Raw genomic sequence first — 26,703 nt, 5'->3', positions numbered from 1 at the left:
TCATTCCAAGTGTAATTAGAAGTTATTGGTTGGATTCAAGCAAAGTTGTGATATGGCTCAATTTATGTTTTTAATAGATTGGTCTGGCATCTGTGTGATGGATGAATTAGAGAAAGACAAGAGAGAAAGTAGTTGCACCATTGACTTTAGGAGGCTATTCTGGAAGACCAGAAAAGGAATGACAGTGGATGCATTCCAGAGATATGTGAGGGTAGAGATAACAATGCAGTTGAAGTTCGTTCTTTTCTAATTCCTGGTACCTCCAGGTCCCAACCCAAGCATCACCTCCCCTATGAAGCTACTTTGAAAGCCCCTCAATCCCCTCAGGGTTAGATGCCCCCTCCTGTTCTCAGAGCAGCCTGTCACGTGGCTCCACAGTGTGACATACCACAATATTGACTCCTTTGCCTGCCTTTTATGAGACTGTGAACTTTTTTTTAGGACAATAGCTGTGTTTTGTCCATTTCTGTGTCCTTGGCCTGAGCACAGAGCCGAGTGCATAAGAGGTACTCAATAGATATCAAATGTGTGGGTGAATCGTGCCCTCTGAACCATTGGAGAGCACTTCTGGTGACATGAAACACTGAGTGGGAGCCAGATCAAGGGGCTTGGGATTGATTTCGATATTGAAAGGACTGTGGAAGAGCTACTGTCCATGCCAAGGACACCTACTTCTGTTAGAAGTGACCAAGAAATCTCAGACAGGAAGCCAAATTGATTTTTCCAAGGCCATTTCAGGGGAAGGAGTTCTTGACTAAGGTGGACTCTCTCAAAAGTACTTTGAGTTCCATTTCTAAACCCTGCTGTGACAATTACAGTTCAGAAACACTTGCTTGCAACACACAGCTTAGCAGATACTGTCATTTTTGACAAGGGGTTTGCATTTATCAGTTGTGTGTATGAGAATTGTTGGACAGAAATCATAACCAAACTGTCAGCATGGCCTCCCATTACCTTCAAGCAGATTCATTTTAATTCACCTTCGTAAAGATTTAAATGCCTACCATGCACCAGTTGTTGTGCCTGGCTGTTAGGATAAAGATGGATGTCAGGATATTTGTAAAAGGTCTCTATTCATAAAGAACTCACAGTACTGTGGGGTAAATAAATAAGCATTGCAATTGAGGATGCTAAGTAGTTCTAATGTGTATGCATAACATTATAAATATATACTTCGTGGAAGAAAATATAATAAGATCATTTATTCATTATTCTTGGAGGAGGAATAGAGTATATTTGGTTAGAAAGGGGCTTAAATTGAGCTGGATCAGTAGGAGTAGATCTGTCTCTCTCTGTCAACTTCCCAGATGCAGGGAAGCCTAAGACTTAAAGGCACTGGTTCCAGAGGTAGACTGTATTTAAATAAATTACGTTATGACCTGTGTAACCTCTGAAAATTATTTAACAGCTCTTCACCTCAGTTTATTCAACTGTTAAATGGGATAATATAGTACATACCCCATAGTATTGCTGTGAGGATTAAATGAGTTTGTGCATATGAACATGAAAATGTCCTTCCAGGCAGAGAAAACAGGGTGTGTTTGGAGAGGGAGATTTGAGGGAAGATTGGAAACACGGTTTGTGACCCAGATCCTGAAGAGCTTTGTGAGTCATTCTAAGATATTTGGATTCTATGCTATATGTAATGAGGAACTACCAATGGTTTCAAACAACGGAGTGGTGTGATCAGGTCTGTGTTTTAGAAAGATTCTCTGGCAAGAGTAGAAAGGTTGGACTAGAAGGGGAAGGAAAGTGAGAGGCAGAGAGCCCAAGCAGGTGGTTAGAGCAGTAACCCACCAGAGATAATTCAAAACCTGGAATAGATGGCAGCAGTAGGAAATGCTAATGTGCTAAATTTAAGGTTTCCCCAATTTTTTGACCATGGAACCCTCTTTCCATACATAATATTCCAATAACTCATCAGGACTCAGTTTGGGGAATGCTGGCTCAACATCTGCTCATTTTTTGGATGTTTTTATTTTGCTTCTTTACATTTGTCTGTATCTCAGGTTTTCTATTCGTATAACCCAGCAGGGAATTATGACCACAGACAGAGGTGCTTATAAATTATCTGACGTGGACAGTTTAGAAGATCAATAAACGAGCAAGTGTTCCATGGAAACCGAGTTTATGCTGAGCTCTCTGGATTTTCACAGTAGCCAGCCCTCCATCTTAACGTTCTCTTCTCTTTGTTGCTGGTAAAGGTTTGTGAGGAGAGAGGCGAGATACAAGTTGTATTGAGGAATATTAATCTGTTGTTTGCATATGTTTTAGATTCAAAGGAGTGGAAACTATGCTCTGGAGACTTAAAATTTCCTTTCCAATGCATTTGGTGCCTCTGAAGATTACTCTAAGTGTTACATACATACACAAATACAACACACACACTACTATTTAATCTACACAATAACCCTATGATGCAGGCACTGTTATTATACCTATTTTATGGATAAACAAAATGAGTCACAGAGAAGGCCAAAGTCACACAGCTAGTAAAGAATAAAACTAGGAGAGTCAGTGGCAACAGCTGGTGTTTATTAAACATTGAATGAATGTGTGAGTGAATGAGTGAAGGAGAGAACAGAATGAATGAACAAGAGATTGATGTTAAGCATTGGAAAAGTAAAAAGAAATGATGCGTTTAGGTTAAGGACAACACTGGGAACTAAAACAAGACTCTGGGCAATATTCCAAAGAAATTACTCTCTAAATGCGAGAGTTTGAAGTAGAGAGAGTAAAGAAAAAAGAGTGAAATTTACTCAAGATTACAGTAAATACAGCACATTGGGAAAGTTCACACATTTCTCTGCTGTCAAGATCAAGCTCTTGTATTATTATTGGCTCTTATAAGTGGCATTTGAAACAGATACCATTTCAACTGCAAAGAGTTTACTGAGTGAGGCCCAAGATATGTTTTCAATTTGCTGCATTCTGTGACCTCGAGAATAGAAATGGCATCTGTGTATCTAGAAAGAGGTGCAGAATGTGTCTTGCGAAGGCTTGCTAACACAGTTCTAAACAAGACATCAGTCCCTACCTGAACCTGTCCATAATCTCTTACTTAGCTTCTAGGTACATAGTCCTGTGCTACGTGTTATCATCTGAGCATAAATATCTTCAATCAATAAACATTCCCAGAGTTTATTGGGAATTCCCACTAGTGCTATGTACTAGAGTATCTCAAATGGATAAGATATATCCCTAATCTCAAAGGCCTCCTTATCAACTGGGAGGAAGATGATACCAACACAACTGTACATTCAGATGACAGATTTATAAAAACTGCTGTTCTAATAAAACATATCCAGTAAGGTATAATATGAAAACATCGTACATAAATGATACAATATAGACCAAAGTTACAAAATAAATTTGAGTAAGAATGGCTTGATAAGGATTTAGGACTGGAGAAGGAATTTTAGGTTGGTCTCGATTATTAAGAAATGGATGATGATGAGGAGAAGAACATATCAAGAAGGAGGCAAAGCAGTAGTATCTAACGCTAATAAAAGATCAGGTACGTATGAAATGGTTTTTAAAAAGGCCTTTGGGCTTCCCCATTGGAGGAAGATTTTACTGACCTTGAATAATGAAATTAGTTACCCAGAGTGTATAATGCTAAATATAAACTATTATTTCTTCTGAAAGCACTCAAATCTTCATGATTTTACTCTTCCAGTCTTTCTACTTTGGGGTTCTCTGGTCTTCAGAGCCCTAGAAATCTTCTCTTATATTTCCAATTCTTTCATTTCCTAGTTGGCATTGATAAGTGTCTGAGTCATTTGTTAAGACAACATAGAAACTCTGCCTTCTTACTAGTTTAGAATTCTGTCCTTCTCTGACCCATCCTTGACCCAGATGAGGCACAGCTGAGCACCTATCCAATTAGACTCATTCTTATGCTAAAGAGGTAGGCCTGGGCCATCTTGGTCTTTGGCTATACTTTTATATGAGTGCTCAGCTCATGTGTCACAGCAGGCAACCTGGCGCTGACATACAGCAAACCCTGATTACCATCAATCTGCTCCCAGAACCATCTACCCAACCATCACAAGATATCAGTTTGGGGCTGACATCTTTGGGACCTGGTCCCAGCCAGGAGATGTGAGTCACCCAGGGATGACAGTTCGATCAAAATGCATGATGAATAGAGCCTAACCATCATCCCATCACTCGTGAGCAAGGAGGCAAAAATTGTCAAGGTAGCAGCGTCAGGTGTGGAGAAGGTAATTTCTGACAGGTGATTAATGCCAAGGAGCCAGCAGTCATCCAAGTACTGCCAATAGAAATGGGCAGTTACATATATTTTTTCTATGACTTGCCTCCCTTCCCCCACTCTTGACCTCTGGTTTTACAGTATGCTGCTGAAAAGCCTCAGAAATGATTATTTTTCCCCCAAATTCTAAATATTTATGCCCCTCAAAATCTAGAGCTTACATATACCTCACATATACATATGTCAAACAAATCCTAGTTAAGACCTCATAGCCCCATCACCTTTGAAAAACAACTGAAATGTTCCCCAGTTAATGTTACTCTAATGGTCATTAAGGAAGCGATAGGTCAGTCAGCCTGGGGCCAAATCTTGTTTTTTTTCATGACCCAGAGCAAATCATTGTACCTGTCTGTGTCTCAGCTTCCTCATCTATAAAATAAGATTGTTTTGTGGATTAAAAAAAGGATCTCTCACCTTTGAGATAAATGCTTAATAAACACTAGGTAATATTATTAGTGTCCCTCTGCAATGCTGTTACATATGATAGAAAATTCTCAAAAACTGCAAAAATTTTGTAAACATAGGGCACCTGAAGGAAGCAGGTTAAATTGGGCAAGGGTAGAGGGTACTTTGGGCGCTTGAATTAAAACAAAATGGGCAATGGGCGTGGGTCCTTTGAGATGGCAAATGGAGCCAAATAGCAGAAGGCAGGGAACAAAAGCCACACTTAGAACTGCTGAAAGCTGGTCCTTCCTTTCCACCCAGGCCCATGTAGAGACACCATCAGCTTATTCAATACATGGAGGATTTTAGTACAGAACCTGGGAGAAGATCCCAGGACTCATCTGTGCAGCCAATAGTGAGGAGAAATCCAGTCCCAGGTCACACCCAGTACAGGTGTGGATATGCTGAAGGTGGACACACTGCAGCTTCACCCAGGCTCTAGGCAAGAGGCAGAAGCCACACTAGCTATTTTAACAGAGGGAATTTGATATAAAGACTTGTTAATTAGGTTTCGAAGAACTGAAAAGGCAAAAGGGAACTCTGAGGTATTAGAAGGTAGCAACTTCAGCTTCAAGCCTTGGGTTGAGGGAACCAAGGGAAGAAGTTACAATTGCTCTAAATTGGAAGCCTAGTGGAAGGGGCCTTTGGAGCTGAAAGTCAGGCCTCTGAGGAGGGACACTGCTAGGCTGGCACTGGAGATTTTGAGGGGGGTCGTGTATCTGGTATTTCAAGTGTGGGAAAAACTGACTGCCAACAGGATTCAGCTGCTGCTAACAGAACACAGACATTTGCTCGGGTGAAGAAATGAGGCTGGGGTGCCACTAACAGGAACGGGAAACCCATAGGAAGGAAGGAGCAAGTCCCTTCTCCCCACAGGAGCCTTGCAGTTTTCCTCTGGCGCCCGCTATTGGAGACACCTAACAAGGAGCCTCTGGCCGAGCAGAAATAGGTAGTTTGCATCCTTCCATTCCAGGCAGAGGCAAAGCGGAGTAGAGGAGGTTAGGTGTGGTATTGAGAGACAGTAGCTTAATCAGTGGCATCTTGTCTACTCCACCCATCCACCCACCCAATAAACAATAACTACCTACCATGTGCCAAACACTGGCAGCTAAGATGCACTATTTGTTCTCCAGAAAGGCAGGCAAGGGGAAGGAGAGAGAAAAAAAAAAAAGAGGAATGTGATATAGTTGGTGACTGAGAAATATAGACTAGTGTAGGGAAGAGAAGGAGGGATGGGAGAGAAACTGTCCAGAGCCAAATGTTAAAAATGAATAGGGATTTGCTAAACAAAGAAAAGGAAAGTAGGTAGACGCTGATCTATGGAAGAACAAATCAGGAAGGGTCTTATATGCAATATGTGGAATTGGGATTTTTCTCCGGCAATGAGAAACATACCAATAGTTTTAATCTGGCATAATTAGGTTTATGTTTTGATTTTTAAAAATATTGCAAGTGGTTAGAACTGCAGCAGAATAGCCAGATTTTTAAAAAACAAAACAGTCTAGAAATGAATTTTTAAAGTTTTTGAATAATTATTGATAATACATTTACAATATAAAAAATGATATAAAAAGGTAAACACTAAGAAATCTCATTCTCTCCTGACTCCTGTGGATAACCGTTTTTATTTTGTTCAAGGTTTTAGTGTTCCTTAATTTAAACACAAGTAAATATGAACGTTTATTTTTTATTTTCCACCTTTTCTTACTCAATTTTTTCTTATTTGAAACAATGCTGAAATAAAAGTCTCCAAAGTCAGATTTCTGGGACAAGGGGTAAATGCTTCTGTAAATTTGGTAGATGTTGCCAAATTTGGTGGATATTTTTCTTTCCTAGATGTTGTGCCATTTTGTTCTCCCACCAGCATTACAAGAGAGCACCTCTTTACTTATAGTCTGTCTAAGAAAGTGTGTTGTGAAAGTTTTTGGACTTTTTGCCATATCATAGTCGAGAGATAGAATGTCAATATAGCCTCTCTGGGTGAAGTTGTGCTTTTGTTTCATATGTTTAAAGGCCATTTGCATTACTTTTTCTGTGGTCTCTATTCATATCTTTTAATCATTTTTCTGGTGGGTTGTTATTCACTTTTTTTCCAGTTTCTAGGAGTTGCAAATATTTTTCCCAGTTTGTCACTTCTTTTTGAATTTTGCTCTTGACTTTTTTTTTCTTTGTCACACAAGTTATAGTTTCCTACTCTCAGTTTATGAAAGAATTCACACATGCTTTCTATAAATACATTTATGGTTTCATTTTTCCATTTAAAAACTTTGGGGCTTCCCTCGTGGTGCAGTGGTTGAGAGTCCGCCTGCCGACACAGGGGACATGGGTTCATGCCCCGATCCAGGAAGATCCCACATGCCACGGAGCGGCTGGGCCCGTGAGCCATGGCCGCTGAGCCTGCACGTCCGGAGCCTGTGCTCTGTAACGGGAGAGGCCACAACAGTGAGAGGCCCGCGTACCGCAAAAAAAAAAAAAAAAAAAACACTTTGGTGTATTTGGAGTTTATACTGGTAAGCAATATGAGGAATAGGTAGAACGTCATCTATTCCAAGTGGCTACCAGTGGTCCTAAAAACCTTTTAATAAAATGTCCATCTTCACCTCATTGATTTGAGGCATCATCGTTATCATATTTTAAATGTCCCTATACACCTGGGTTTCCTTTTGGAAATTTGTCCTATTCCATTGATCTGTCCACCTATTCCTGAACCAATACCACACTGTTTTAATTATCGGTGCTTTATAATATATTTTATTTTCAGATATTAGGGGTACCACTTATTGTTCTTTTTCAAAATTTCGCATATGACTTGTTCTTAATGAACCAACTTCTTATTTAGGCTTTAGCCTGGAAAAGTTGAAATGTCTCCTCCTTTAAATATATTTTTAAACATTTTTTAAGAGGAATTTTAGGTTTACAGCAAAATTGAGAGGAAGGTACAGATATTTTCCATATATGTCCTGCCATCACACATCCGTAGCTTCCCTCATAATCAACAACCCCACCAGAGTGGTACATTCGTTATAATTGATAAACATACATTGACACATCATTATCACCCTAAGTCCATTATCTATATTAGGGCTCACCCTTGTACATTCTATGGGTTTAGATAAATGTATAATGACACGTGTCCATGTTTGTAATATCATACAGGGTATTTTCACTGCCTTAAAATTTTTTTGTACTCTATCTATTCATCTCTGCTCCACCACCACACCACCCCCATCTCACCCCCCTAGCAACCCCTGATGTTTTTTATTATGTCTGTATTTTTGCTTTTTCAAGAATGTCCTATAGTTGGAATCATACAGTATGTAGGCTTTTCTGATTGGCTTCTTTCACTTAGCAATGTGCACTTAAGATTCCTCCATGTCTTTTTATTGTTTTAAAGGTTATTTCTTTTTAGCTCTAAATAATATTCCACTGTCTGTATGTATTACAGTTTATTTACCCATTCACCTACTAAAGGACTTCCTGATTGCTTCCAAGTTTTGGCAATTATGAATAAATCTGCTATAAATGTCTATGTGCAGGGGTTTTTAGAAATTTATTTATTTATTTTTGGTTGTGTTGGGTCTTCGTTGCTGTGCACGGGCTTTCTCTAGTTGTGGTGAGGGGGGGCTACTCTTCATTGTGGTGTGCGGACTTCTCATTGCGGTGGCTTCTCTGGTTGCAGGGCATGGGCTCTAGGTGCACGGGCTTCAGTAGTTGTGGCTCGTGGGCTCTAGAGCACAGGTTCAGTAGTTGTGGTACATGGGCTTAGTTGCTCTGCGGCATGTGGGATCTTCCCGGACCAGGGCTCGAACCCGTGTCCCCTGCATTGGCAGGTGAACAATAAGCTTTCAACTCCTTTGGATAAATACCAAGGAGCATGACTGCTGGATAGTATCGTAAGAGTATGTTTAGTTTTGTGAGAAGCCACCAAACTGCCTTCCAAAGTGTCTGTACTATTTTACATTACCACCAGCAATGAAAAGATTTCCTGTTGCTCCACATCCTAATTGGTATTTGGTGTTATCGTTGTTCCAGATTTTGGCTATTCTAATAGGTATGAAGTAGTATGTCATGTTGTTTTAATTTGCATTTCCCTGATGACATATGATGTAGAGCATCTTTTCATATGCTTATTTGCCTTCCATATATCTTCTTTAATGAGGTATCTGTTTAAAGTCTTTGACCCATTTTTAATCTGGTTGTTTGTTTTCTTATTGTTGCATTTTAAGAGTTCTTTGTATATCAAATGTGTATTTTACAAATATTTTCTCCTAGTCTATGGCTTGTCTTTCTCATTCTCTTGACATTATCTTCCATAGAGCAGAGGTTTTTAACTTTAATGAAGTCCATATCATTATTAATTTCATGAATCATGTCTTTGTTGTCATATCTAAAATGACATCTCCATAACCAAGGTCATTTAGGTTTTTTTCCTCTGTTATATTCCAGGGGTTTTATAAGTTTGTATTTTACATTTAGGTTTAAAATCCATTTTGAGCTAATTTTTGTGAAGGGTATAATGTCTGTGTCTAGATTCATTTTTTTTTGTATGTGGATGTTCAGTTGTTCTGGCATCATTTGTTGAAGAGGCTATCTGTTCCGTTGAATTGCCTTTGCTCCTCTGTCAAAACTCAGTTGACTATATTTTGGGGGGTTTACTTCTGGACTCACTGTTCTGTCCATTGACCTATTTGTCTGTTCTTTTGCCAATACCACACTGTCACGATTGTTGTAGCTTTATAGTAAGTCTTGTAGTTGTATAGTGTCAGTCCTCCAACTTTGTTCTTCCCCTTCAATATTGTGTTGGCTATTTTGGGTCTTTTGCCTCTCCATACAAGCTTTAGAATGAGTTTGTTGATATCCATAAAATAACTTTCTGGGATTTTTATTGAGATTGCATTTAATCTATATATCAGATCAGGAAAAATTGACATCTTGACAATATTGACTCTTCCTGTCCTTGAATATGGAATATTTCTCCATTTATTTAGTTCTTTGATTTTGTCCATCAGAGTTCTATAATTTTCCTCTTATAGGTTTTATACATATTTCATTAGCTGTATACCTAAATATTTCATATTTTGGGGTGCTAATGTAAATAATATTGTGTTTTTAACTTCAAATTCCACTTATTCATTGTTGGTATATAGGAGAGCAATTGACTTGTATATGAACCTTGTATCCTGCAGCCTTACTATAATCGCTCACCAGTTCTAGGAAGTACTTTTGTTTGTTTGTTTGTTTTTAATTCTTTCAGATTTTCTACGTAGACAATCATGTCATCTGCAAACAAAGACAGTTTTATGTCTTCCTTTTCAATCCATATACTTTTTATTTCCTTTTCTTGCCTTGTTGCATTAGCAAGAACTTCCAGATGGTGTTGAAAAGGAGTGGTGAGAGGGGATCCTTGCTTTGTTCCTGATCATAGTGGAAAAGCTTCAAGTTTTTCACATAATGTTAACTGAAGTTTTTGGTAGATATTCTTTATCAACTTGAGAAAATTTTCTTACATTCCTAGTTTACTGAGAGTTTTTATCATGAATGGGAAAGTATTTTGCAAATGCTTTTTCTGCATCTATTGATATGATCATATGATTTTTCTTTTTTAGTCTATTGATATGATGGATTATGTTACTTGATTTTAAAATGTTGAACCAGCCTTACATATCTGGAATAAATACCATTTGGCTGAGGTGTATAATTATTTTTATACTTCCTTGGATTCGATTTGCTAGTATTTTTTTGAAGATTTTTGCATCTTTTATTATCATTGTTCCTCTATAAGTAAGGTGTGTTTGTTGTTGTTTTCCCTTTTGCTTCTTTAAAATTTTTTCTTTATCTTTCATTTTCTGTAATTTGAAAATCATATGCCTAAGTGTAATTTTGTGTGTGTGTGTGTGTGTGTGTGTGTGTGTGTGTGTGTGTGTGTTTTGGGTTTTTTTGCCATTCATCCTTCTTGGTGTTCTCTGAGCTCCCTGGATCTATTGTTTGATATCTGACAATTCTCAGATGTTATTGTTTGGGGAAACTCACAGTTGTTATTGTTTCATACATTTCTTCTGCACCTTTCAATCTTTCTTCTCTTTCTGATATTTTCATTACGTGTATGTTTTACCTTTTGTAGCTAGTCCATAGTCCTTGGATATTCTGTTCTGTTTTTTTATTTTTTTCAGTATTTATTTTCTTTGCTTTTCAGTTTTCAAGGATTCTATTGATATATTCCATAGCTCAGATATCCTTTTTCAGCCATGTCCAGTCTGCTAATAAGCCCATCAAAGGTATTCTTCATGTCTGTTACAGTGGTTTTATTTTTTTATCTGTAGCATTTATATTTTGGTTCTTTCTTAGAACTTCCATCTCTCTGCTTACATTGCCCATATGTTCTTGCATGCTGTCTGCTTTATCCGTTAGAGTCCTTAGCATATTAATCACAGTTGTTTTAAATTCCTGGCCTGACAATTCCAATATCTCTGCCATGTCTGGTTCTGATGCTTGCTTTGTCTCTTCAAATTGTGCTTTTTGCCTTTTGGTATGACTTGTAACTTTTATTTTCTTTATAGCTGAACATGATGTACCAGGTCAAAGGAACCCCTGTAAATAGGCCTTTATTAATGTGATGGTGAATTGTGGGGGTAGGGGAAGAATTCTCTAATCTTATGATTAGGTCTGAGTCTTTTAGTGAGCCTGTGTCTCTGGACTGTGAACTTCACAAATGGTTCTCAGGGCTTTTTTGTTTTGTTTTTCTTTTATTCCCCACTTTAAGTGGGACAGGATGGCTAGAGTGGGCTGGAGTTGTGTATTTCTTTTCCCCAGGTCAGTTAGGCTCTTATAATACCCCAGCAGGCTAGGCTCTGGAGCACTTCTTTCTCTTAGGGGCAGCCCTTCTTAAAGAGAACAGAGTGCTCTGGTGTATTTAAATATGGTTCCTTTTTCCCTCCCCCTGCCAGAGGCATGAGGGAATTTTTCTCTGATATACTGTGGGGATCTGGTTAAGCTCCTAGAGGTAAATCTGACAATATTGTGAGGGATGTTCGATGACTGGGTTCCCCCTAAAGCTTTTAACTCTCAGAGTTGTCCACTGAGCCTCCAGCAATTTGTCAATTACATTTCAGGTTTTCCTACCCAGTACAGGTTCCCCTGGCCATTTCCAATCCTGAGTTTCTGCTCGGGTCAGCTGTGACTCCCTGAATTTGCCTGTCTGTCTCTCCAGTCTCAGAGGTTTGCCCTGTTTTCTTCCCTCTCTTATGGATCCAAGAAGAGTTGTTGATTTTTCAGTCTGTTCAACTTTTTACTTTTTGTTAGGATTGACTGGCAACTTCCAAGCTCATTACAAGTGGAACTGGAAAACAAAAGTCTCTTTTACCTATATGTCTAAAATATATTACATATTACCTTAGCTTTTTTTTCCTTAACATCTTTATTGGAGTATAACTGCTTTACAGTGGTGTGTTTCTGCTTTATAACAAAGTGAATCAGTTATACATATACATATATCCCCATATCTCTTCCCTTTTGCATCTCCCTACCTTAGCTTTTAAATAGCCATTACTGCCTAATATTTGTCTTTCACTTTGACTCAGAGTCTTTACTTATGAGCATTAATTAATTGACAATTTATAAAATAGAATAAGATTTTTAGGCATAAAAGTCTTATTTGCCTCTATATTAAGTGGCCTTAGGTTGCAAATGTTGCAAATGTACAGATTTTCTCTCTCTTCCCTTATTCCTGGTTGTTACTAGGGGGGCTGCCAATAGCTTCTCTGCCCTCTTCTAACTGAGAGCTAAGTGGAGAGCTACGGGTCTCTCTGATGAACAAAGTCCATGAATGCCCATTCATACCCATTTCTGTAGTAACTCCTTGGCCTGATATTTTTTTTTTTCTTAACATAGATTCAATCAGGAAAATTGCCGATTTGTCCAAATTTGGGTACCTTTATGTTATACTAGCAATTTTTCTCTTTTCTGAATTCTCTTCTCTCTAGGTCCCAGATGTGAGTTCAGGCTCCAGACATGTTGTACTTACTAACTTGTTCAAGTGCTAACACTAGCTATAATCAAAAATATATTTGCCTTAGAATGTCTTCATCATATGGAAGGATAAAAGTTTAGTTCAAATGTCACCTCCTTTGTGATACTTTTCACAATTCCTCCAGTGAGATTTAATTTTTCTGTCTTCTCTAGATTCAGAGTATCATATATGTATTTAAAATATTTATTTTATTTACCTTGAAGCTTAATATTTACCTTGAAGTTTATGCTTGTCTCCCTATGCCCTACCCTATGCCACTATCAACATTGCACCTCATCCCACTAGACCCTGACTCTGATCTTAAATACCTAGACCTGTATTTAAGGTCATAGCAGAGGCACATATTTGCTGCATTTGAACATTCTTGTGAGACATGAATATGAAAACTAATTATAATCAAACCTGCTAAGCTTTACTGTCAACTCTTCCAAAAGCACAGTGAGTGGGTAAAAAGTCTTTAGGCTAGAATATTTCAAAGTGCCTCTGTCCTGCTGTCTCAGACAGTTGGGATGATCCTTCCTATTCTCTGTATTCTAACTGCACTTAGGAATTTTCTCTATGATTACTCAATATCTGTGTATGATATTTTTAGAGCTTTGGGCCCTGGCTACAAATCCTTTTAAGAGAGATTACTTCCCCTTTGCCCAACACTCCTTACCCTAGTCCAGTTCCTTTTCTCATCTGCAGCTTTCTTAACTGCAGTTACATAAAACACAATTCAGGGATCCTGGCCCTCCCTGTGCATTCACTCCTTTCCAGGTTAAACTCTGCTGCATTCATTCCCTTTGGCTCCTGGCTGCTTTCCTGGGGCTTCCTGCCCTCCCAAGACCAGACATTCAGCTACAAGTTTTGTCAGCCTCTCTACCTACCATCTGCACCACGGGAGACCGATTGTATTGTTACATCCTTCTCTTTCTCACTCTCTATATCAAAAAGAGCTATTTACTTGAATGGAAGGCCCATTCCCCCAGGAGACAGACCAGAAATTCTTTCTATGGTATTTCAGGTTTTCTCATTTTCCCTTTAGTAAAGTAGCAGGCTCCTGAGGCTGGGCTTAAAACATGTCACTCTCCATAAGAGATTCATTGGCCTTAGTAGCCTCTGTTTTGACTGATTTTTTTCTTTCTTTTTTTTTCTGTTCTCCCTTCCTTGACAGAGTAGCAAGTATCACTAATATTGTTATACTTTCCAATAGCAATACCATGGTTTCTATGTTTATTGTTTTAATAATAATGGACTTCAGTGTTTGATCACCAGCAGTACCAATATTTTTTCTGGATCCTAGGTTCTGTTCTCATCTCTAGGATTCACACCTAACCTACTCTAAACTTCATTTTAGAGATGTAGTGGTTTTTTTAGTTTTTTGTTTTGTTTTGTTTTAATTCTCAATCAACCTAACAGCAACTAAATTAGTTTAGTTGATAAAAACCAATTTTGATTGATGGCTGAATGGATACATAGATACTAGATAGAGAGGCAGATAGATAAATAGATAACTTTTCTCTAAATCAGGGTTTCTGAACTTTGGGGCTATTGACATTTGGGGCCGGGTAATTCTTCATTGTGGGAGGTTGTCCTGTTTAGAGCAGGATGTTTAATAGCATCCCTGACCTCTCTCTACCCACTGGGTAGTTGTCCTTTCCCTCTCCATTCCCCCAAGTTTGACACCCAGAATATCTTCTGATATCACTAAATGTTCCTGGAGGTCAAAATCACTCCCAGTTGAGAGTCACTGATCTAAATTCATTATACCCTCAATTATTAGTAAATAATGACAAAAATTTTAACATTTTTAAAGTTAATGTATATTGAGCGAATACCACAGGCCAGGCCCTTTGGAAAGTACTTTCTCATGTAAACTTATCACGTGCTTAAAATATCTCTGAATTAAGTATGAGGAAACAGAGAATTTAGAGAAAATCATAAAGCTAGTAAATGCAGAGCTGTTTTTTAGATAACTAGCCAGTTCCAAAGCTCATGCTTTTTACAGTTATGTCATAACTTTTAACATCTTGTCTTTTATGACATAGCTGTGGGTCCCTTTCTTGGAGGATGAAGGTTTTCTCATCTTTCTAGCTCATTATTACTGAGACTAAGCATGGCACTTTTCTGTTGTAGGTACCAAGGAATAATAGTTGAACTGAGTATCTTTTTGTTTGACCTGAGAATGAAATGTTGCCATGCTTTGAAGAATGAGTTGTTAATAACTATTTGCTAAATGAATATCTTATGTAGTCTAGAAAAATCAGGTGGCTCGCCCTCTATTGGTTTTCTCTATTCCTCCGATCTTTTACAATGAAGGGTAGGAGAGTGATGGGGGTCATTTTAAGATAGCATTTGTACTCCTTTTCATTTACTTTACACTAATATAAACTGTTTACTATAAACTCTGTGAATATTTTCCTTACATTCATTAATTTCTTTCTACTTTGCTTTTGGTCAACAATCATAACCAGAGTAATGTTGCATTATCTTTACACAGCACCATTTTCTGCCATTTTCTGAGGAAGCAGAACTGTATTACAAACACTATTCAATTTATCCTAAGTCTTTAGTAAGGAGAGTAGGGGTTATTGTTTTTCCTTTGAGTATACAGGGTTAATTGGAGGCATCAAGTAACTGATAAACCCAAAGATTGTGAAATCAAATTCATGTGTCCATTACTAAAGTTAACTTCTCTATTAAGAAATAATAGAACCCTCACTCTCTAACCCCCCACCTTGATTTAATCAACAGACATACACTGTTTCCTATAGACATATATTGTGGAAATGAAGAAAAACACATTCATTTTGTGCCTACACTATCATAACTACTCTGCTAGTCACTGTAAATTTATAAGATCATTTTGGACTAAGTATAATATTAGCATCTCCATTTTAAAAAATGAAGCTGAGAGAAATTAAGAAACCTGCCCCAAATCTACAGATAGAAGGTAACAGAAGTAAGTGTCAAAATTGGTTCAGCATAGGCAAAACATTCTTTGACACAAATCATAGCAATATTTTCTTAAGTCAGTCTCCCAAGGCAAAAGAAATAAAAGCAAAAATAAATAAATGGAACCTAATCAAACTTATAAGCTTTTGCACAGCAAAGGAAACCATAGACAAAACAAAAAGACAACCTATGGAATGGGAGAAAATATTTGCAAATGAGGCAACTGACAGGGGATTAATTTCCAAAATGTTCAGACAACTTATACAGCTCAATATGAAAAAACAAACAATCCAATCAAAACATGGGCAGAGGACCTAAATAGATATGTTTCCAAAGAAGACATACAGGTGGCCAACAGGCACATGAATAGATGCTCAACATTGCTAATTATCAGAGAAATGAAAATCAAAACCACAATGAGGTATCACCTCACACTAGTCAGAATGGCCATCATCAAAAAGTCTACAAACAATAAATGCTGGAGAGGGTGTGGAGAAAAGGGAACCCTCCTACATTGTTGGTAGGAATGTAAATTGGTACAGCTACTACGGAGAATAGTATGGAGGTTCCTTAAAAAAACTAAAAATAGAGCTACCATATGATCCAGCAATCCCACTCCTGGGCATGTATCTGGAAAAGATAAAAAATCTGATTTGGAAGGATACATGCACCTTGATGTTCATAGCAGCAGTATTTACAATAGCCAAGACATGGAAGCAACCCAAGTGTCCATGGACAGATGAATGGATAAAGAAGATGTGGTACATATATATAATGGAATATTACTCAGCCATAAAAAAGAATGAAATAATGCCATTTTCAGCAACATAGATGGACCTAGAAATTATCACACTAAGTAAAGTAAGTCAGACAGAGAAAGCCAAATATCATATGATATCACTTATGTATGGAATCTAAAAAAATGATACAAATGAACTTATTTACAAAACAAAAACTGATTCATGGACATAGAAAACAAACTTCTGGTTACCAAAGGGGTTAGCAGGGAGAGGGATAAGTTAGGAATTTGGGATTAACAAATACATGCTACTGTACGTAAAATAGATGAAACAACAAGGACCTACTGTATAGCACAGGGAACTATATTCAATATCTTGTAATAACCTATAATGGAAAAGAATCTGAAAAAGAATGTATATAGAGGAATGACTGAATCACTTTGTTGTACACCAGAGACTAACACAACATTGTAAATCAACTATACTTCAATTTTAAAAAGTGGTTCAAGTTTCAAAGGCATTTCTACTAATGTTAGGTTTTAATTAATTTCCACAAGCTCGTTTATAAATAAAGAGCAGTCCGAACAAATCAGTGCTTAGATAAGGTTTGAACAACCCACAGTTGTTCAAGAATCAGCCTTCCCATGGAAGCAGAAAAGGAAGAAATAGTAGAGTTTACCTTCTTGGGCCACGGGTTGTACATATGAAACTAGAGGGTAAGCCAGGTTGGTTCTGGAGAGACTAGGTAGGTTCTGAAGAGCAAAATGTATTTACTTTTGCCCTATCCCCAAGAATACCAGTACTGTGGAATATTACATGTACTCCAGAGATTGTTGTATTTCTTTAGTAGGTGACATGATCCCAGGATACTCCACATGGTACTTCGGGATTCTTGCAGATGAAAGGTGCTATATACATGTCAGATATTATTATACAGCACTTATAAAAAATGTTTCCACTTATCGGTGTGGACTCACTTTTGAACAGCTTAGAAAAGATAGTTATTGCTGATAATAGCTGTCAGAATAGCAGTGTAAATGACTTTTTTTTTTTTGCTATACTTTGCTCCATATTTTACTGTTTTTGCTTTATAATCCAGAGTGGACTGGAAGAAGAAAGGAAGATATTTGCTGACAAGGCTTAAAAATAGAAAGATGATGATTTTTCTTACTAAGGTCAAGGTCAACAGCAAGGAAAGAATTTCCATGAGGGAATCATTAACAAAGTTAGACCACAAGAAGTTAAAAAAATTACTAGAGTGTAATATTTTGATTTTAAAACATGTAACGTACATGCTATTATCTTCTGAGAGTGCAACCATTACCATTGGAAGTGTACACATTTTATTCGTAGAAAACGTGATATAATGCAACGTCTTTATGTTTCCATTTTAATTTTGAAATCTCCTTTTAGGATAATCATCTGGACCCTGAATTACTTGGCTTGGCCAGTTGTGTTACCCACCTGTGTTCATTAGCTTCCTGTCCTTCAAGCTTCTGTAAGAAGCCATTAGAGAGATGTGCCCATCACTTTATCTTGGTATCATTGAACTCTTCTCCATCAGCTACTGTTCAACCAAGCAAATAGTGGTACTCTATGGAATTCTCACTGTTAGCCTAAGGAAGAAACTAGGCTCCTTCACCATCAGTGTCTCAGGGCCTCCTTCTTGGCAGGGGAAAAAGTGATGATTTCTGGATTGATAGCCCTACTCTCAAGCCAAATAATTGAGAAACTGAAACTTGACTTGGTAGTTCTTTCTAACTATTGCTCTTCTCTTCCGTCCTTTTTACTTTGAGTGCTCAAGTCTTAGAATTAGTGATCTCTCTTCTCATTTTACCTATTTTTAACATTTGCTTTTCAACTGGACCTAATCAGTCTGGTTGCAGTGACTCTCCACAGAAGCTTTATTGAAATTATTTTTTCTCCTTTAACTTCATATAGATTTTGACAGCATGGATCACCCCTTACTCCTTAAGTCCTGCCAAGACTGAGATTTCTAAACAGACTTCACTCACTCTCTCTGCCACTATCGAAAATTTTTGCTGATCACCATGGGCTATGTATAACAATTCAGGTCTACTGATGTGTACAATTCAATAAAACTCCATTTATACACCTGTACTAGTTAGGGTTCTCTAGAGCAACAGAACAAATAGGATAGATAGAGATGGGGAGAGAGAGAGAGATTTAAGAACTTGGTTCATGAAATTGTGGGGGCTGGTTCTGGAGAGTCTGAAGTCCGTATGACAGGGCAGCAGGCTGGTAACTCAGGCAGCGTTCCTGTGCTGCAGTCTTGAAGAGAATTCCTTCTACTTTGGGAAACCTCAGACTTTGCTCTTAAAGTCTCCAACTGATTAGAAGGCACTCACCCACATTCATCAGCTTTACTCAAAGTCTACCAAAATTAATCATATCTAAAAAATACCTTCACAGCAAGACCCAGACTGGTATTTCACCAAATAACTGGTCACCATTGCCTAGCCAAGTTGACATACAAAATTAACCATTGCAGTTCCCATACTCTTTTCTTCTAATCTTGAATTCATTTGTCTTTAGTAGATGAAAAAATTGGATATGCTTTTATACTTATCAAGGATTTGGGTTGTATTGCTTTTGGAGTTTTTGCTTTTCACCCTATTGTCAGCAGTATTCATTGTCTTAGGGGAAAGATGGCAAGACACATGAGTAAAGAAAACAACTTTAAGTGTCAATAGGAGTTTGCATTTTAAAGTCTTTAGCCCTATAATACTAGGGTAAAAAGTTTGTGTCACAAACAACAAATCTAAGAAAATAGATAACAAGTCAGGCTATCTCACTGCCAAAGAGGTAAAGATTACATGGGGAGGGCAAAGAGAAGATGACAAATAACTTAGATTCAGATGGATTCCTGAAAAAGCAATCCTGTGTCTCATGCATAGTCTGTTTCCTAGTTAGGGGTGGGGTGGTGAATAGAAACCTGAGAGAATTCAGCATTCAAGAACGGTGGAGGGTGGAGACCTGTTTTCTGGGTGGAGCTCAAGAGGACTGCATGTTCACAAAATGTTGCAGCATGTAGCATGACACAGACATGGTTGCATAGAAATGCCTGAGATAGGCATAATCATGTTCCAGTGAAGAACAATAGAGTTAAATCTTTTCTGTCCACCTCAGGAGAGCTTAGAGAGGACCTGACTATTAGCCAGACTAGAGATGCCTATTGCTAGAAAAGAGGGTGAAAGCAGCTGAGAGATGAATGGACAGATGACCAAAGACCAGATAGAATGAGGCAGAACATTTTTTTTTTTCTTCTGGACATCTGGATGTAATATTATCTGTACATCTTGTATGGAAAGATGGTGACTGAATACTCTCCAGATACCCACACCCCGCTACTACTAGACTAACATTACCTAAGTCAAAGGTGACCATATTTCTCCATTTACCTGGAATATTCCTGATTTATACTGGTTGCCTTGTGCATAATTGTTAAATAGCAGATCCTTTCACCATAGAAAATGTCTTATTTTGCACTAAAAACTATGTGACTTACTTAAGTGCTCAAAACTTAGATGCAACATATGAGAAAAAGTGGAAAAATAAAGGAGAAAATCTAAAATAGAAATTAGATTCATTTATAGAGAAAATAGGTTGAGTTTTGGGCATACCTGAGAGTGTGTACTGAAATTCACATCTTTCCTAATATAAAAGGCACATAAACCTCAGGCGTTTACATCTTCAAACCTGTTACAGTACGCACAACCATTACTTGAATACAATAGGATATATGTTTTATGTACTTAATATCTGTCTCAGGTTCTTTTGGTGCCTTTATTCTAGCAGCAAATGTAATCCTCACTAATGTATTGTTATAAGATGGAAGAAAGCAAGGGCTACTTTGTGAAGGTATTCGAAAGCCCAGCTAAGGGGGTTTGGAATAATTTCACAGGAGGGAAAGAATGAGATTTGTGTTTTAGAGAGTTAACTGGGGCAACAGTGTGGACAATGGCCTGGAGGTAGAAGGACTAGTCAGCAGGCTCCTGTGGCAATTTGAATGGGAAATGAGTGTGAACGGAGGAAGTCACACTCATTTCCCAACGGGGGAAGTCCATGTGGATGCCAAAGGTCAGATTTGAGAGCCCTTAAGGAAATCAAATAGAAAATATCTGGACACCAATTTTATCCTGGGAGTGAGGAACAAAGAGGACATTTGTGGAGGCAGAGAATGAGTTCAGTGTGGGACACTTTGTCTTGAAGTTCCTGTAGGATGTTTAGGAGGAGATGATGGCTTTGTAGGTGAATTTTGAGGTTTGGTGCTTGATGTGTGTGAGGGACGTGTGATTTGGGGGCATGGGCATATACAATTTAAAGATGGTAGTAAGCACTGAAAAACAAAGAAGAGCAATATAGTGATTACTTTCTCTTAGTCTCTTAGTAGATGTAAATTTAACCTGAGTAAGCTTTATGTTGAAGTCAGCCTAGAAGGTGTTATTCTGAAATAAATAAAACAACATAACACCCGATGAGCTTTTGCTTGGAAATGTATGTAGAAAGAATCTTATCTTAGACCAGTGTTTCTTGGCTGGGGGCAGTTTTGTCCCCCCACCCCCAACCAAGGAATATTTAGCAATGTCTAGAGACACTTTTGCTTATCATAACTTTACCTGCATCTGGTGGTAGAGTCCAGGGATGCTACTATTGATAAATATCCTACAATTCACAGGACAGCCCCCACCTAGCAAAGAATTATTGAGTCCAAAATATCAATAGTGCTGAGGATGAGAAACCTCTGCCTTAGACAACTGAGCTAACAATTTTGTTGAAAGAGCTGAAATCATCCTTAAATTGCTGTTTTGATCTTGAAACATCACTGAAGGACTTCGATGTAATGCATGAAAGAACTTTGATATTCTGGCTGGGAAGTCCATTCCAGTTAGCTTTTCTGACTCAAAAGGCCACCTTTCTGGTCAAAAGCTCTTGGGTACACAGAAGCACTCTGGCCATACACCACACTGAAGGCTCCAAGAAAGTACAGCACTTTTACCCACTGAATCCCACAACATAGGTTAGCAGTTGATGCAAAGATAACAAACTCTATAGCATGGAGTGGGTGGGAATCCATATACTGCTAAAGACATAAAAATGGAAGGTTGAAAATGACCATTAAATTTGGCTTTTGCATTATCAAATATGAGGACAAAAGATGGTGAAGGGGGTCAGCGATATAAAATAATTGTTAAAAGCACGAGTTGCTGAGTCCAACTGTTCGAGCTTGCAAGACTCCTGCTCCTATGATTCATTAGTTGAGTAATCTTAAGCAAATTACTTGTCCTCCCAAGGGCTGTACTTTTTTAATCTGTAAAATGGGTACAAAAATAATACCTGCTTCAAAGAGCTGTGTGTGGGAGTAAAATGTCACACACACACAGCTAGCCGAGTGATTGGCACATGGTAGACTGTCAATAAATCCCATCTACATGAGCTCTAGGAGCCTAGCAAGTAAAGTGTGTTATCAATAGAGCAAAAGAAGACCTAGCCTTAGCCTACTGCTTCCAAAGTGATCCTCTACTAAGGGCACAAAGATATTTATAGTATTAATGTTGGGATTATGATAATATCTGTTGTTTCTTTTTTAATCAAATCAGTTATTTGCTGACCAGTATTTTTTAAATGTGGTGACCTTCTTGCTGTTGATTTTATTAGCCTCTGCCATCATGAATGGAAGTAGATAAAATAGATTTATGCTTTTCAAATTGTAGTTCTCATACCCATAAATGAAAAACTGAAGACCACACATAAGAGAGGCAGTTATAAAAGACTAAATTATTACAAAGAATCTGAATACAGAGCCTGCATGCATACAAATTGCACTGCAATATTTAAACTCTTTTTTCACTTCTTACTAGCTGTATGACCTTTGGAAAATTACTTAGCCTTTCTGTGTTTCTGTTTCCTTATCTATAAAATGAGATTAGAAAATATCTCTTAAAATGGCCATTAAGATCAAGTAAGAAACAGTTAATGGGTGAACTGGTTTTTGTTTTGTTTTGTTTTAGTTTAAACAAATTGAATAAAACAAAAAAATAAATTTCGAAGAGAAAAATATAAACTCCAGCAATTAGTTTCAATTAATGTATTCAATTACCTTAGAGGTTCTGTCCAACTATAAAATTTTTTGTCTAAAAAGTAATTGATGCTTTCTTTTTATTTCCTTTCCTATTGTATAGAATTGAAATATGCATTTACCTTTGATATCTACTGTGCAAAGAAAAGATATTGTAAAGTATTAGACACAGCACGCCCCCAAATGTTCAGTAAATGTTAGCTATTAAAATTTTATGGGGAGTCCAAAATGACAGCATAGGCACTCATTCTGAATTCATCTCCTCCCAGGAACACACCAAATCTATAGCTATATGTGGATATTATCCTTGAAGAATATCTGAAAACTAGATGAACTGCTCCCTACAATAAGGAATAAAAGTACCACATCAAGACCCATCCCTGGTGCATCAGCACACTGTAGGGAGGGATCTCACCAGGCAGGTGCTTCTCCTGGAGGAGAGAGGGGTTGGTGCCACACATCAGGCACCCCAACCCCAGGAGCTGTACTGAAGAGACAAGCCCCCAAAATGTCTGGCTTAGAAAAGCAACAGGGCTGACATCCAAGGGACCTAAGTGCTGTAGGAAACCGAGATTCCCCTCTTCAAGGGCTTGCATGAGGTCTCACTTGGCCTGAGACCCAGTGAAAAAAACAGCAGTTTGAAAGAAGCCTAGACTATATGAAAGGAGATTCATTTGCTAATCTAAAAACATTGGCTGGAGGTGGGGCACGGGTAGTCAAAATGCCCCCTGGTGACAGAGGCGCTGGCAAATGCTATTATTGCTCCCTCAACCTAACCTGGTGGTGTAAGCTGCAAGCTTGGATGTGGCACCCTCCCCAGCCCCCCTCCCCAACCTTTCTAAAACAGATGGAAGGGAGTCGTCAGTTCAGGCACTATCCCGATGCCTTGCTGGAGCCAAATAGGACAGGCAGTTGCAGCACTTCCCTGCTCCCTGGCAGGGGTGGGCGAATGGGAACAGTGGCAGCATTATATTGTTCCCTAGCTAAAGTCTGTGCACGTGGGCAGTTGTGACACTCCATGACATTGCCCCATGCAAAGACAACTTAATGGGAGAAGTTATTTGCAAATCACATTTCTGATATGAGGTTAATATCCTATATATAAGGAACTTATACAACTCAATAACTAAAAACAAACAATCCAATTTTTTTCAGAGGATTTTTTCCCTAAGGATCTGAATAGGCATTTTTCCAAAGAAAGCATCCTGATGGCCAAAAGGTACAGGAAAATATGCTTAATATCACTAATCATCAGGGAAAAGCACATCAAAATCACAGTGAGATATCACCTTACATCTGCCAGAATGGCTGTTATCAAAAAGATGAGAAATAGAAAGTGCTGGTAAGAATGTGGAGAAAAGGGAACACACCCCAGCCCTGTTGGAGGGATTGTAAATTGGTGCAGCTACTATGGAAAACAGTATGGACGTTCCTCAAAACATTGAAAATAGAGCTACCATATGATCCAACAATTCCACTACTGAATATCTATCTAAAGAAAAGGAAAACACTCATTTGAAAAGATATATGCACCCCTATGCCCACTGCGCATTATTTAAAATAGCCAAGACATAGAAACAACCCAAGTGTCCATAAACAAATGATTGAATAAAGAAGATGTGACATATATATATATATATATATATATATATATATATATATATATATGATGGAATACTACTCAGCCATAAAAAAGAATGAAATTTGGCCATTTGTGACATGGACAGACCTTGAGGGTATTATACTAAGTAAAAGAAAGCCAGGGAGAGAAAGGCAAATACCTCATCATTTCACTTATACGTGAAATCTAAAGAAAAGAAGACAAACAAACAAAACAAACCCCCAAACTCATAGATACAGAGAACAGATTGGTGGTTGCCATAAGGGCGGGAGTTTGCGGGGAGGTGAAATGGGTAAAGGAGATTAAGAAACACAAATTTCCAGTTACAAAATAAATGTCATGGGAATATAATGTACAACATGGAAAATATAGTCAATAATATTGTATTACATTTGTAAGGTGACAGATAGTAACTAGACTTAGTATGGTGACCATTTTACAATGTATACAAATGTTGAATCACCATTTGTACACCTGAAACTAATATAATACTGTATGTCAATTGTACCTCAATAAAAGTCAATTTAAATAAAAACTAAAATTTTACATATTTAGCAAACATAAATGTACATGCCTGCAAATTTTAAATGACTTTTTAAAGATAAACTTCAAGATGCCAGAGAAATTTCACATTTATAGTGTGCTACTTTGTGGCTATTTTGTGTACTATTTTTCTTTTCTTCTGAGAATACTTCGGTAAACTTTTGAGAAGCATAGATATGGGTGGTCTTCTAGTCCACTGGACAGCTATGCAGGCATAGGATATTTTTGACCAATACTCTTAGATACTTTCCAAAATACCTTATGAATAACTACATACTCACACTCATTAATCACACATTGCACTCATTAATCATGTTGCAAAGGAGGATCATTAACAACTGTGACCAGATGTGCAGGAAAATCCCCTGCCTGGAAGTCATGCCTGCTGGATTACTCTGCACACTGGTTATGGCTGGCTGTGGGAGGACAGCATCAAATGAGTGACATCACTGTGGAGTTCAGAGAAACCATACAACCTGGGTAATTTCTTGAGCTATGATCCCAAACAACCAGAGAGGTACAAAGTTAGGACCACATACAGGGCAAGCAGAGGTGAGACACTCAAAGATTCCAGATAACTCTTTTTGTACATAAATTCAATATACCAACACTTGCTATAACAAAATTTGTAAACTGGCAATTTACCTACTATTTCAGATTATTTGTAGTTCTCAATTTTAGTGATTCCTTAGCATTTAACTTTCCTTTCCTCCATTCCCCACTCCCCTCACACAATCCTCTCATCCTCTTGATAGTTATATTATCATTTTTATTAGTGTAATGATTACTTTGTAATAATTATTACTTGTATTATTCACAGTTGGACCACATAGTACACTGTGATTACATTTCTTCTCGTTTTCTTTTCATTTGCTTAGTTTTATGTCATACGTGATACCTGTCACTAATCCATTACCAAGCCCATTGATAGAACTCTGAGATCATTCTCAGTACAGTCAGACCTATCAGTAATCTACCAGTTTTGTTGCTGTTCTGGAGATATCTCTACTGAAATCCTCTACTTTCTGCTACGACTGGCCCAGCTGCTTTCTAGGCCTGCAGACTGCAGTAGGCATGCAATCTACCTTCATGGTCCCCTGGGGAATTTCCTTGTTTCCTATGCTGTATGTGCTGCTCTTTCTTCGTTTACTCCATCTTGAAGATGGATCATACCCTTCAGCAGTTTTATGAGAAAAGGTGCATGGAAGAGACAGATTGTCTAGTAAAGAATTCCAGGATGGAAATGGTTTTCATTGGGATATTTAAATACCCTGTATTGACTGCTTTTGCTGTCTTTTTATGCTTGTTTGTTTTGGTCTCTATCTTTCATATTGAAAGCTTTCTTCATATCTGGTGATCCTTAGCTTTCACTAGTGAGTCACGAAAATATCTTGTGTTCCTGAGCAGGCTAGAGTGCCGGCCTTCACCCTGAGGTTATCTGGCTCTTGATGTTTCGTTGGAGCAGCCTGAAAGGTACACAGCTGTAAATCTTTTTTCTCAGGTTGTTCTTAAAATTTTTAATTGTGGTAAAACATACATAACATAAAATTTACAATTTTAACCATTTTTAATTATACAGTACAGTACAGACCAGTAGGGTTAGGTATGTGCACATTGGTGTGCAGCTGATTTCCAGAACTCTTTCATCTTGCAAAACTGAAACTCTATTCCCATTAAACAACAACTTCTCATTTTTCCCTTCCTTCCCCTTTTCCGCCTCCAGGTAACCATCATTCTACTTTCTATCTCTATGAATTTGACTACTCTAGGTTCCTCATGTAAGTGAAATCATTTAGTATTTACCATTTTGTTGCCTGGCTTATTTCACTTAACATAATGTCTTCAAGGTTCATCCATGTTGTAGCATGTCTCAGAATTCTTAAGGCTGAATTATATATGACTCACATATTGTTCATCCATTCATCTGTTGATAGATGAAGGAACTTGGGTTCCCTCTACCCTTTGCTATTGCGAATAATACTGCTATGAACATGGGTGTACAAAAAACATCTCTTT

The 26,703-nt window shown here is 37.9% G+C and overlaps 1 protein-coding gene across 12 annotated transcripts in view; it reads left to right on the top strand.

Moving 5' to 3' along the window:
- Positions 1–26,703, top strand: part of LOC307181738 (uncharacterized protein) — an 817,010-nt gene that overhangs the window by 576,289 nt on the left and 214,018 nt on the right. The gene's annotated exons all lie outside the window — the stretch shown is intronic.

Source organism: Stenella coeruleoalba, assembly GCF_951394435.1.
Source record: "Stenella coeruleoalba genome assembly, chromosome: 2".
Taxonomy (NCBI): Eukaryota; Metazoa; Chordata; class Mammalia; order Artiodactyla; family Delphinidae; genus Stenella; species Stenella coeruleoalba.
The sequence above is the reverse complement of the archived record's forward strand: the minus strand, read 5'-3'. Positions and strand labels throughout refer to the sequence as shown.